Raw genomic sequence first — 10,629 nt, forward strand, 5'->3', positions numbered from 1 at the left:
CATACTCCTCCACATAGCCCCCTCTCTCTCACATACTGCTCCACATAGCCCCCTCTCTCACATACTCCTCCACATAGCCCCCTCTATCACATACTCCTCCACATAGCCCCCTCTATCACATACTCCTCCACATAGCCCCCTCTATCACATACTCCTCCACATAGCCCCCTCTATCACATACTGCTCCACATAGCCCCCCTCTATCACATACTCCTCCACATAGCCCCCTCTCTCACATACTCCTCCACATAGCCCCCTCTCTCTCACATACTCCTCCACATAGCCCCCTCTCTCACATACTCCTCCACATAGCCCCCTCTATCACATACTGCTCCACATAGCCCCCTCTCTCACATACTCCTCCACATAGCCCCCTCTATCACATACTCCTCCCCCTCCTTCACAGTCTCATTACCTTCCACCACAGTGTTATGTCAGGGCAGCATCCTCTTCCTCTATCTTCTCTTTCCTGCATTGAGCTGCATTAGGAGTAAGCCCCTCCCCTTCCTGTCTGATCACATGACCTCCTCCTCTCCACTCCGGCATCTAGTTTGTGAGCAGGGCCCCAGCAGTACTTAATTGGAGAAAGGAGAGAGAGATGATAGATTTATACTTTGTCTGTTATGCTAAACAGTCAGCCCCGGGGTGTGACACCTCAGCATGACAGACGTACACACAATGAAGGGGTTAATAGCTGCATTACTACTAGCTACTTACTTGCGGTGTAGGGGTCAGAGAGTAACAGGAGTCAGATTTCCTGAGCTGAGTAACAGCGGGACACTGCGGGCGGTACTGCCGGGGAGGAGCAGGCATGCACACCATGAGTTCCTCCTGCTGTAGCCATTCCTTTCCCTCTACACAGGTCACGAGGAAGAGGGAAAATGCTAGAAGAGGGCTGATTGGGTGGGTGGCCCTGGGTCTGGGTCTCGTAAGGAAAATAGGTGGATACATCTGCAATGTCTGTTTGACAGCCGAGCTGCCACCAAGGCAACTACATTACTGGGTATTTTGTTCCCCAAACATAAGTGACCCAGCAATGTAGAGGATCCATTGCAGTGCTACTGCGCCAGTGTGGTGAGGGGGGCCCGCGGGCCAGTAAGAGCAGCTCTACAGTGTGACCCACCAAGCCTCACCTCATATCTCAGATTCTAGACCTGCAGCTATCTCAAACAGGCACCTAAAAACACACCTGCCCTATAAGCAGCTGTAAGGGAGCTCGTAAACGCAGCGGTTGTGCTGTAAAGATTTGTAGCAAATTGCAGTGGCTTTGTGATGCAGCTTTTGGTCACGCAGCTTTTTGGTGACTCAGTACACGCGGTGCACTACCGCAGCAAGGCCGCTCTGTATATGGGCATCTTAGGTAAGCGAATCGGGAGAACATTTCTATTGATTTAAAGAGGTTGTCTGTTTTAGAAAACCCATTTTCACATACTTTAATAAGACATCCTAAATTAATAGCGGGGGTCCATTCCTGATCCTCATCTATTAGCTTGAGAGGACATCAGCTGCAAAGAGGGTCTTGCTCTGGAGGACTCGGCTTGTGCGTGCACTGCACAGACAGCCGATTGATTTTAATAGGAAATTATTCATCTTTTATTTCCACTGCGGTGGTTCTGCTGGGAAATTGAGCGCTTGCTGTCCGGTTCCCTCACAGATTAGAGCTGGTTGCTGGTGGTACCAGGACACCCTGTGAACAGCTTATTATTGACTAAAGCCGACAACCCTTTTAATATGCCTGAACACGTTTGCGCAAAATGGCGCACCATTACATTCTAATTGGGGTCTTGCGCACGCAATAGCACGTAATGCTCTGCCCAGTGGATGGCATGGGCCGCACTATAAAGCCGACATCCCGCTGCATCGGCCGGTATCAGATTTAACTCCAATTCTAGCCGTTTAGCCCCTTAAATGTCGTGGTCAATGGCGACCGATGCATCTAGGTGGCTACAGAGATAGGGGTTCCCTCTGTTACCCCTTTGGAGTCCTGTGATGTGATTGCGGGGTACAGTTGGGTTGCCATGGCAAGCTAGGATGTAAAAAAGGACAAGCCCCATTGATAAGGAGAATGGTACCGTGTTTCCCCGAAAGTAAGACAGTGTCTTACTTTCTTTTTATCCCCAAAAGCCCCACTATGTCTTACTTTCGGGGTATGTCTTATATTGGAAAAAAAAAATTATTTTTTTTTTTTCACAAACTTTATTTAACTGTTTTACATTTTTTTTTTTAGTCCCACCAGGGGACTTCACTATGCGATGTGCCGATCGCATATATAATGCTTTGGTATACTTAGTATACCGAAGCATTATTGCCTGTCAGTGTAAAACTGACAGGCAACCTATTAGGTCATGCCTCCGGCATCGCCTAACAGGCAGATGCTGAAGGCAGACCTGGGGGTCTTTGTTAGACCCCCGGCTGTCATGGAAACCCGACGGCGACCCGCGATTTGTTTGCGGGGGCGCCGATCGGGTGACAGAGGGAGCTCCCCCCTCTGTCAAACACATTAAATGCCGCTGTCACTATTGACAGCGGCATTTAATGGGTTAAACTGCCGGAATCGGCGCGCGCTTCGATTCCGGCAGTTGCAGCAGGAGCCAGGCTGTGGATAACAGCCGTGCTCCTGCCGCTGATCGCGTGGGTACAATCTCAGTACCCGCGCTATCACAGGACGGATATATCCGTCCTCCTGCGCGAACTAGCAGCTGCTGAGGACGGATATATCCGTCCTTCGGCGTTAAGTGGAAGTGGGCAGGAGGCGGCAATACCCCCGTGTTTCCCCGAAAGTAAGACATATGTCTTACTTTCGGGGTACGGCTTATATTAGCCGACCCCCCTGAAACCCCCGATACGTCTTACAATCGGGGGTGTCTTACTATCGGGGAAACACGGTAACAACCAATTTTTAAATCATTCATATATTTCCAAGAGGAATAACATAGGAATTGCACAACTAGAGTGCTAAGAAAAGATGATCCAGTGTTGTCATTTTATGGGAATACAATCATTTACTAAAACAGGGAGCAGACAGGAGAATTGACATGTCCTCTTTATTAATGAATATAGAGAGGTGGTCTCCAAAGAGGACCCCTTTAAATGAACTTGTGATGGATCATTTTTAGGAAAAGTTAACAATGGCATCACAGGTAGTATTGTAGATTGAGGCAAAACTAGGCCTCTTTTCAGATGCATTTGTGGTCTCTATGATATATCCACGAATAATAATAATCTCCTTCCCTTCAGGACAATAATGCACCAGTAAAGTACAGTGATCAGCCCAGTACAGTCCCGATAGAAAATAAAATGGAAAAAGTCATGCCAAGCAAAACTCAAAATAAGAGTTTTGCCTAGACCACTGGTGCGCCATCTCCGCAATCGTCCCTCTCTTCTTATGTTGCCCTTTTTTTAAATTTCCTGCTGGTTTACGGCTTCACTTCACCTGAACCGGACGTTAATTACAGGGGCCTTATCTAGCGTGTAAATTGTCAACACAACCCATGCCCCAGTGAAGAAGGATACCAGAGGGAGATTAAGAAACTGGTAATCCTAGAGAGGTTAGACAGAGGAGTTCAGGACAACTGGGATATTGAGGTAATATAAATAGGGAATAATAGTGTCACAAAGCACCCATATAAATATCACATATTAGTGGCCTTATAAACTATGCCATACAGTGGTCATGAATAGTATCAAATAAAAGTCCAGATGAGGCGCCATTCAGTACAGGGCAAAGACAAGTGAGGGCCCCTGTACAAATACAGCGTGTGGGACTGCTTTTACCAGCATTCCTGCAGCATACATAGTTACATAGTTAGTACGGTTGAAAAAAGACACATGTCCATCAAGTTCAACCCAAGGGATGGGAAAAGAAAAGGGATACATTTATAGACATAGGAGCTAATACTTTTTTGTTCTAGGAAATGATCTAAGCCTTTTTTAAAGCCTTTTTTTCTGGCATTTGTGAACATACACTTTAACTTGCCTTTCAGTTTTTCACTTTCACTATCAGAAATGTGATTATTTGACATTATTTGGGCATTATTATTTGCATTGCTGTTTTGTAACAAAAGTCTCTCCTTATCCTATTGTCTAGTCCTCTCCCCACAGTCTGTTTCTCACCCACCAATATAGTCTGACCCCTCTCTAACCTAACTGCCCCTTTATTTTCTAAATTGACCTCCCACCTCAGCCCTAGTTTAAATACTCCTCCATCCCAGGTAGAATTCTCTCCCCCAGCACAGCAGACCCCCTTCCATTTAGGTGCAAATCATCTGCAGAATACAGTTTGTACCCCAATGAGAAGTCAGCCCAGTGCTCTAGGAACCCAAAGCCTTCTCCTCTACACCAAGACTTCAGCCATGCATTTAACTCCCTGAGCTCCCGCTGTCTTTCCTGTGATCTGCATGGCACAGGCAGTATTCCTGAGAATACTACCTTGGAGGTCCTTCCCTTCAGTTTATAGCCTAGTTCTTTAAAATTATTCTTAAGTCTCCTCCACCTACCATGTATTCTATCGTTGGTACCCACATGGACCACAACAGCTGGATCATCACCAGCCCCTCCCAATAATTTATCCATCCATTCCACCACATGCCAAACCCTGGCACCAGGGAGACAGTAAACCATTCTGTTGAGGCGGTCTCGGTGACAAATTATTCTATCCGTCTTCCTGATTATAGAATCCCCTACAACTACCAATTTTCTTAAGGAATAGAGGGGATCCTCCAGCTCACCTGAACATAGCAGTCCCACTGTCAGTAGCGTTCGGGTCCTCGTGTCGGCACACGCAGTAAATGGACGAGAAGGAGAAAGGAATGGATCCAGCGCTGAGACCAGGTAGGTTAGTTTAAAAACTAAAACTTTTTCCAAGATTTATAATTGCGAATAACAAAGGGAGTGAGTTAAAAGGTAGACAAGCAGTGTTCCTTCTGGATACGGTGGCTAGTTGAAGGGAATTGGCGGGTGCCTACGCGTTTCAGACGCGATCTGCGTCCTTAGTCATGGCTTCCTTGTTATTGTTATTCGCAATAATAAATCTTGGAAGAAGTTTCCATTTTTAAACTAACTTACCTGGTCTCAGCGCTGGATCCATTCCTTTCTCCTTCTTACCAATTTTCTTGCTTTACCTGCATTGCCATCCCGCCGACTACTAGCTGGGCTGTTCTCCCGGCTGTTAGGGAGATCAGTATCCACTAGGGCTGCCATTTCTGAGACCGATACCCTCGCATCATCACCCAACTTGGCAATTTTGCTTGGAATATCAGAAACAGGATTGACCTTCCTTTACTTGGACCCCTTTCTACTTCCACTAACTACATTAACTCAGATGCTTGCCTGATCCTGCTGACCCATGTCTTCAACCTCCAGGTCTACCCCACTAACTGCCTGCTCAGTGAGCAGCATGCTCTGCTCAAGATTGTCTATCGCCCTCAGTGTTGCATTTTGCTCCTCAAAGATCTCTAATGCGAGCTTCCAGGTGAACAACATACTCACATCTGCCACAGAGGTATTCACCCTGGAACAAACATATGGCAAACGGTGCACTGAAGAAAACCTCCAATCTTGCTATCCATTATCTCAGTTACAAAGAAAACAGTGAACAATTGAAAAAGTAAAAGAAAAGAAGAGTACTTACAGGGACTTTAGCTCCTCTTTTTAACTCCGGTTTGATAACTCCACTTAACATGATCTTCTCATATTTAAAAACATTCCTTGTGATCTAGGGCAGTGAAGGGATTAATGGTAACATTTATGGTGGTCTAAAACAGTAAAGTTGATAGAGTGAAAAAAGGACCACCGGCACTGCTAGTATGAACAATGTGGAGGCTTAGACATCGGCCTGATGAAGACACCGGTTCGGTGTTGAAACGCGTAGCCTCTGACTATTAAATACCTTTCCTTTGATGCCTGTCTAAGCCTCCACGTTGTTCATACTAGCAGCGCCGGTGGTCCTTTTTTCACTCTATCAAGTTTAATTCGACAACAAATTTTGTTTGCTTTGTGCATGGACCTGGCAGCAGCTTCATTACTTTTGTGACACCTACCATTGTCTACAATCCAAGGTGAGCATACTCTTATCACCAAGTTTGCTCTCATGTTGTACCTCGCTTTTATTTTCACTATGTGGCGCCGTGTCTCTTTTATTCTATTTTAGTTAAAACAGTAAAGGGGTTAATAATACAATCCCTGGTGGTCTAGGGCTGTGAAGGAGTTAATGATAGCATCCCCTGTAGTCCAGGGCAGTGAAGTGATTTAATGGGTTGTCCAAGAGTTAAAGAAATTAAGCATGACCGGTATGCTCTTCAAAATGCGTCTACTGCTTGCCACTCATGACAAACTTACTCATTATTAGTCGTCAAGAGGTTAAAATACACATAGAGGTGAGTTTTGGTAAAGGGCCCACTGTATCTTGGATCCAGAGGTGTAACATAAAGCTCCTGGGCCCCAATGCAAAATCTATAACAGGACTCCATCTTCCATATATCATTTATAATACCGGTGTCTTCGTATGCGGCTGAGGGGCATTTTGGCCCTCTCAGGCTCCAGGTGCGACTGCTACCTCTGCACCCCCTATAGCTACGCCCCTGCATGGATCCTTGTGTCTTATCTCTCTTTTTACCTCCCTCACCTCTGATCCTCCTTTAAATGATTCTACCCTTACTCTGGAGTGTAATATATAAAAACATTTTAAAAGAAAACTATCAGATCCCAGCAAGTCAGATCCTCCATTATCCTTTTTATTACGTTACATACAGGGTACTGTTTGTAGGGAAGTCTTAATGCTTCAGCATACCAAGACATTTTAGAAAATTGGAGCTTCCAACTTTGTGGGAACAGTTTGGGGAAGGTCATTTTCTGTTCCAGCATGACTGTGCCCCAGTGCACCCAGCACTTGTCAGTCTGTTGACTGAATATACTTTTTGCACATTTAGGAAGTATGTTTTGGGTCGTTATTTTGCTGCAGTGTGAATCCACAACTTATAAGATGGGTGCCAGGATGTTGTTGTTTCACCTAGAGTTGATGATTCCTTCAGCTTTTAGAAAGTCACCAACCTCACCACTTCTGAAACATTCCCAGATCATAATGGAACCTCCTCCATGCTTGACTGTGGGCTGAATGCCAGCCCAAAGCATGCTCTCACCTGTCATACGACCAACAAACTTTCGCCCCTTCGACCCAAACACCTCAAATTTTTATTCATCTATGACAAGAACCTTCTTCCACTGACTAATGGTCTAGCTCCTGTGCTTTTAAGCCCACAATATCCTTTTCTTTTTATTAACGGTTTTCAGGTTGCAACACATCCCTTCAAGCCACTGGATACAAGGCGGCATTTGACAGTCCCGATTGACACACTTTTTTGCCTCGTTTCCATCAGAGTAGCACTGATCTGACGAGCTGTTTTGAATCTGTCCCGTTTGGAACACACTCTGAGAAATTTGTCCTCATGTGCTGTGGTCACTGGAGGTTGTCCAAGCCGTGGTTGATTGCGTACATGTTTTCAGCTCATGTCTTTTAGGGTACATTGCACGTCACCAAGGGAAACCTTCTCCAGGTGAGCAATTTCCTGTTGACTATGCCCTGCATTTCTTAAAGTGACTATGGCATGTTGCTGTTCGATTGAACGTCACATCCCAAGCCTGGGGTGGCATCTAGCGTCAACACAAACTGTCAGAACGCGTTTGCACAACATTTGGCTACGAGCCAGACGTCCAGCTGCAGGTGTTCTATTGACCACAGCAAGACGGCAATGAAGGCTGGAATGGAGGTCTATCCTCTTCTGCGATGAGTCACGCATTTGTCTAAGGTGCAATGATAGCCAGAGATTGGTGTGGAGACCATGAGGGGTGATATAATGAACAGCAGCCAGACCCCTCCTTTCAGGTACACTAACAGCTCAGTGTTACATTGATTTGGTATTGGAACCAATGGTACATCCATTTCTCCAAAGTGTCCCAGAAGCCGTTTTTCAACAGGGCAATGCATGTTGCTTGTGCTACTGTGAGCAGCCTGCCGGGCCTAAACATGCCACCACGTTCGAAATAAAAGCGAGACTCATCGCTGAAGAGGATAGGCCTGAATTCTAACCTACATTACGGTCTTGCTGTACACCACGATAGCCTTTAAGAGCAGTGGCTTGGAGTAAATGGAACACCTGTAACTGGACGTCTGGCTCGTAGCCCAATATCGGGCAAATGCCTACTGATGGTTTGCACGACACTGGTTGCTACCCTAGGCTTGGGATGTGACGTCCAATTGCATTTGCAGTACAGAATGGATTACTACGCACCATTCTTCCAAACAGACGATCCGTCCGTGCAGATTCTCGCCTCCCCGAACCTCTCTCTGTCATTAATGTTCATTGTTGGTCTCCCAACCTCCGGGACAAGGAATGTGGAACAGTGCTTACATCTAAACCTTGGCAGGTAGCGATCTGCTGGAGTAATAAAGCAAGGTCTCTCAGTTCAAGGATTTTGTCCCTCACAGTTTGTGACAAGTGGTGATAACTGCCACGTCGAGGAACAGGAGGCATCGCACAATCATCCCACAGCACTTGATCTGATTTTTGAGGTTTCACGTGGCTAAAAAACTTTGCTTTCAATCTGGTTTTTATGTCCCTCCCACATGCCACAGATTGGAGCTAGGTGCTTAAAAATGTGATAATTTGCAGATGTTAGCGACACCTGCTACTGCCTTGATTTGCATAACCTTACGGCTTACCCTTCTTTGTGTTGCAATTTCAATGTTGGGGAGTGTAGTATTATAATATCCTTTTCTAGGCATGTGGTGCGCATGATATGATCATGCATAACCTAATGCCAGACATAGAAATTTTTATGTAAAAATGCTTACCTTCTTACATGGGCATGGGACATTTTATGAATGTATTCTCCATGTAAAAAAATAAAAATAAAATCCACCCTCCTCCACCCTTTATTAGCCAGCCATCACTCACCTTATTTCCCCATCCGCCGATTACAATAAAAAAAAAGCGGGGGAAAAACAAAATTACAATCACTGGAAATGCTTCCATGGAGGAAGTGAAACGTTGCTTTGCTGGGTAAATAAATTCATATTTTTTGCTATTTGAGTGCTGCTTCTGGTCTCTATTTTTTGGTTAGTCACCGGTAGATGTAATTTGTAGTATTTTCTATTTCTATTGAAGTATGTATAGTATAGTGTAACACCATATATATAGTATCATAATATTCTTCTATTCTAGGCATGTGGTGTGCATGATATGATCAGGCATAACCTAATCCCAAACATAGACATTTTTATGTAAAGGTGCTTACCGCCTCACCTAGGCATGAGGTGTGTCTGTGGCCAGACACATCGTAATGCCACATATTGAAAATGTTATTATTACATTCCGCATGTAAAAAAAAGAAAAAAATCTGTCCTCCTTCACCCCTTAACAGCAGGCCATCACACCATTTTCCCCATCACCGATGACAATAAATTAAGATGTCATAGAAGAGGGGGAAAAATAAAATACAATAACCGGTAGTCACAGGTAAATGTAATTTGTAATATTTTGAAATTATAATGAAGTATATATATATATATAGTGTATGTAACACTATATATATATATATATATATATATATATATATAGTATCATAATTGTCAAAATCGGTTTGTGGACCCACTGGGTCATACCACCATAGCGGGATAGCAGATGGCCAAACAGGATACCAAGGCAAAGCCAATAATTCAAATAAGGGTACCTGTGGCAATACAGACCGTAGCGATGGCAGGCTCGGATGGGACCTTGGCAGCAGGCAGACACCAGGCGTGGTGAAATACAGCAGGCGTAGCATACGACACAACACGACTCCAACTCTCTACGGCACAGGAACAAGGTAGCAAGGGATACAGGGTACAGGTAGCAGGAACGGGAACACTGGGAACTGGAAAACACTAAGGGACCATTTGTAAAGACTAACACGGTTAACACAACAAAGCTCAGGCAATGAAGGAAGGGGCAGAGCCCTACTTATAGTCCAGGGTGATGATGGGAGCAATCAGTCAATCTAAAACATGTGTGTGCTCTGGCCCATTAAGGCCAGGAATGAGCTAGAGTGCGCACCCTAGTGGTCACTGCAGAACAGGATGGCCGCATGTGCTGGCATCTCTGGCGAGGGAGACGTCTGTAGGATTATAGGAGTCTGCGGTCTGTGACCGCGGTTGTTATAATAATGTTCTTCTACTCTAGGCAAGAATATATATATATATATATATATATATATATATATATATAGTGTAACAGTATATATATATATATATATAAAGAATCATAATATTCTTCTCATCTAAGCATGAGGTGTGCCTGGTAGGGCCAGGCATATCCTAATGCCACATATCAGAATTTTTAAAAATACATTTTGTATGTAAATAAAAAAAGAAAAAATCCGGCCTCCTCCACCCCTTAATAGCCGGCCATCACTCTCCTTATTTCCCCAATCGTCGATGACAATAAAATAAATATCATAGAAGAGGGGGAAAATAAAATTACAGTCACCGGTCTTAACCGGTAAATAGAATTTTGACATTTTAATGAAGTACATATATATATATAGTGTAAAACTATATATATAGTATCATAATATTCTCCTATTCTAGGCATGAGG

The 10,629-nt window shown here is 44.5% G+C and overlaps 1 long non-coding RNA gene across 1 annotated transcript; it reads right to left on the reverse strand.

The window, feature by feature from the left end:
• Window positions 1-5,125: 5,125 nt before the first annotated feature.
• LOC142749866 (uncharacterized) lies at window positions 5,126-10,189 on the reverse strand. Its single transcript, XR_012882490.1, has 3 exons — window positions 9,727-10,189; window positions 8,286-8,432; window positions 5,126-5,713 (listed from the first exon to the last, which is right to left on the reverse strand). It is a non-coding gene; the product is annotated as an uncharacterized LOC142749866 (long non-coding RNA).
• Between the last annotated feature and the right edge of the window lie 440 nt (window positions 10,190-10,629).

Source organism: Rhinoderma darwinii, chromosome 3, assembly GCF_050947455.1.
Source record: "Rhinoderma darwinii isolate aRhiDar2 chromosome 3, aRhiDar2.hap1, whole genome shotgun sequence".
Taxonomy (NCBI): domain Eukaryota; kingdom Metazoa; phylum Chordata; class Amphibia; order Anura; family Rhinodermatidae; genus Rhinoderma; species Rhinoderma darwinii.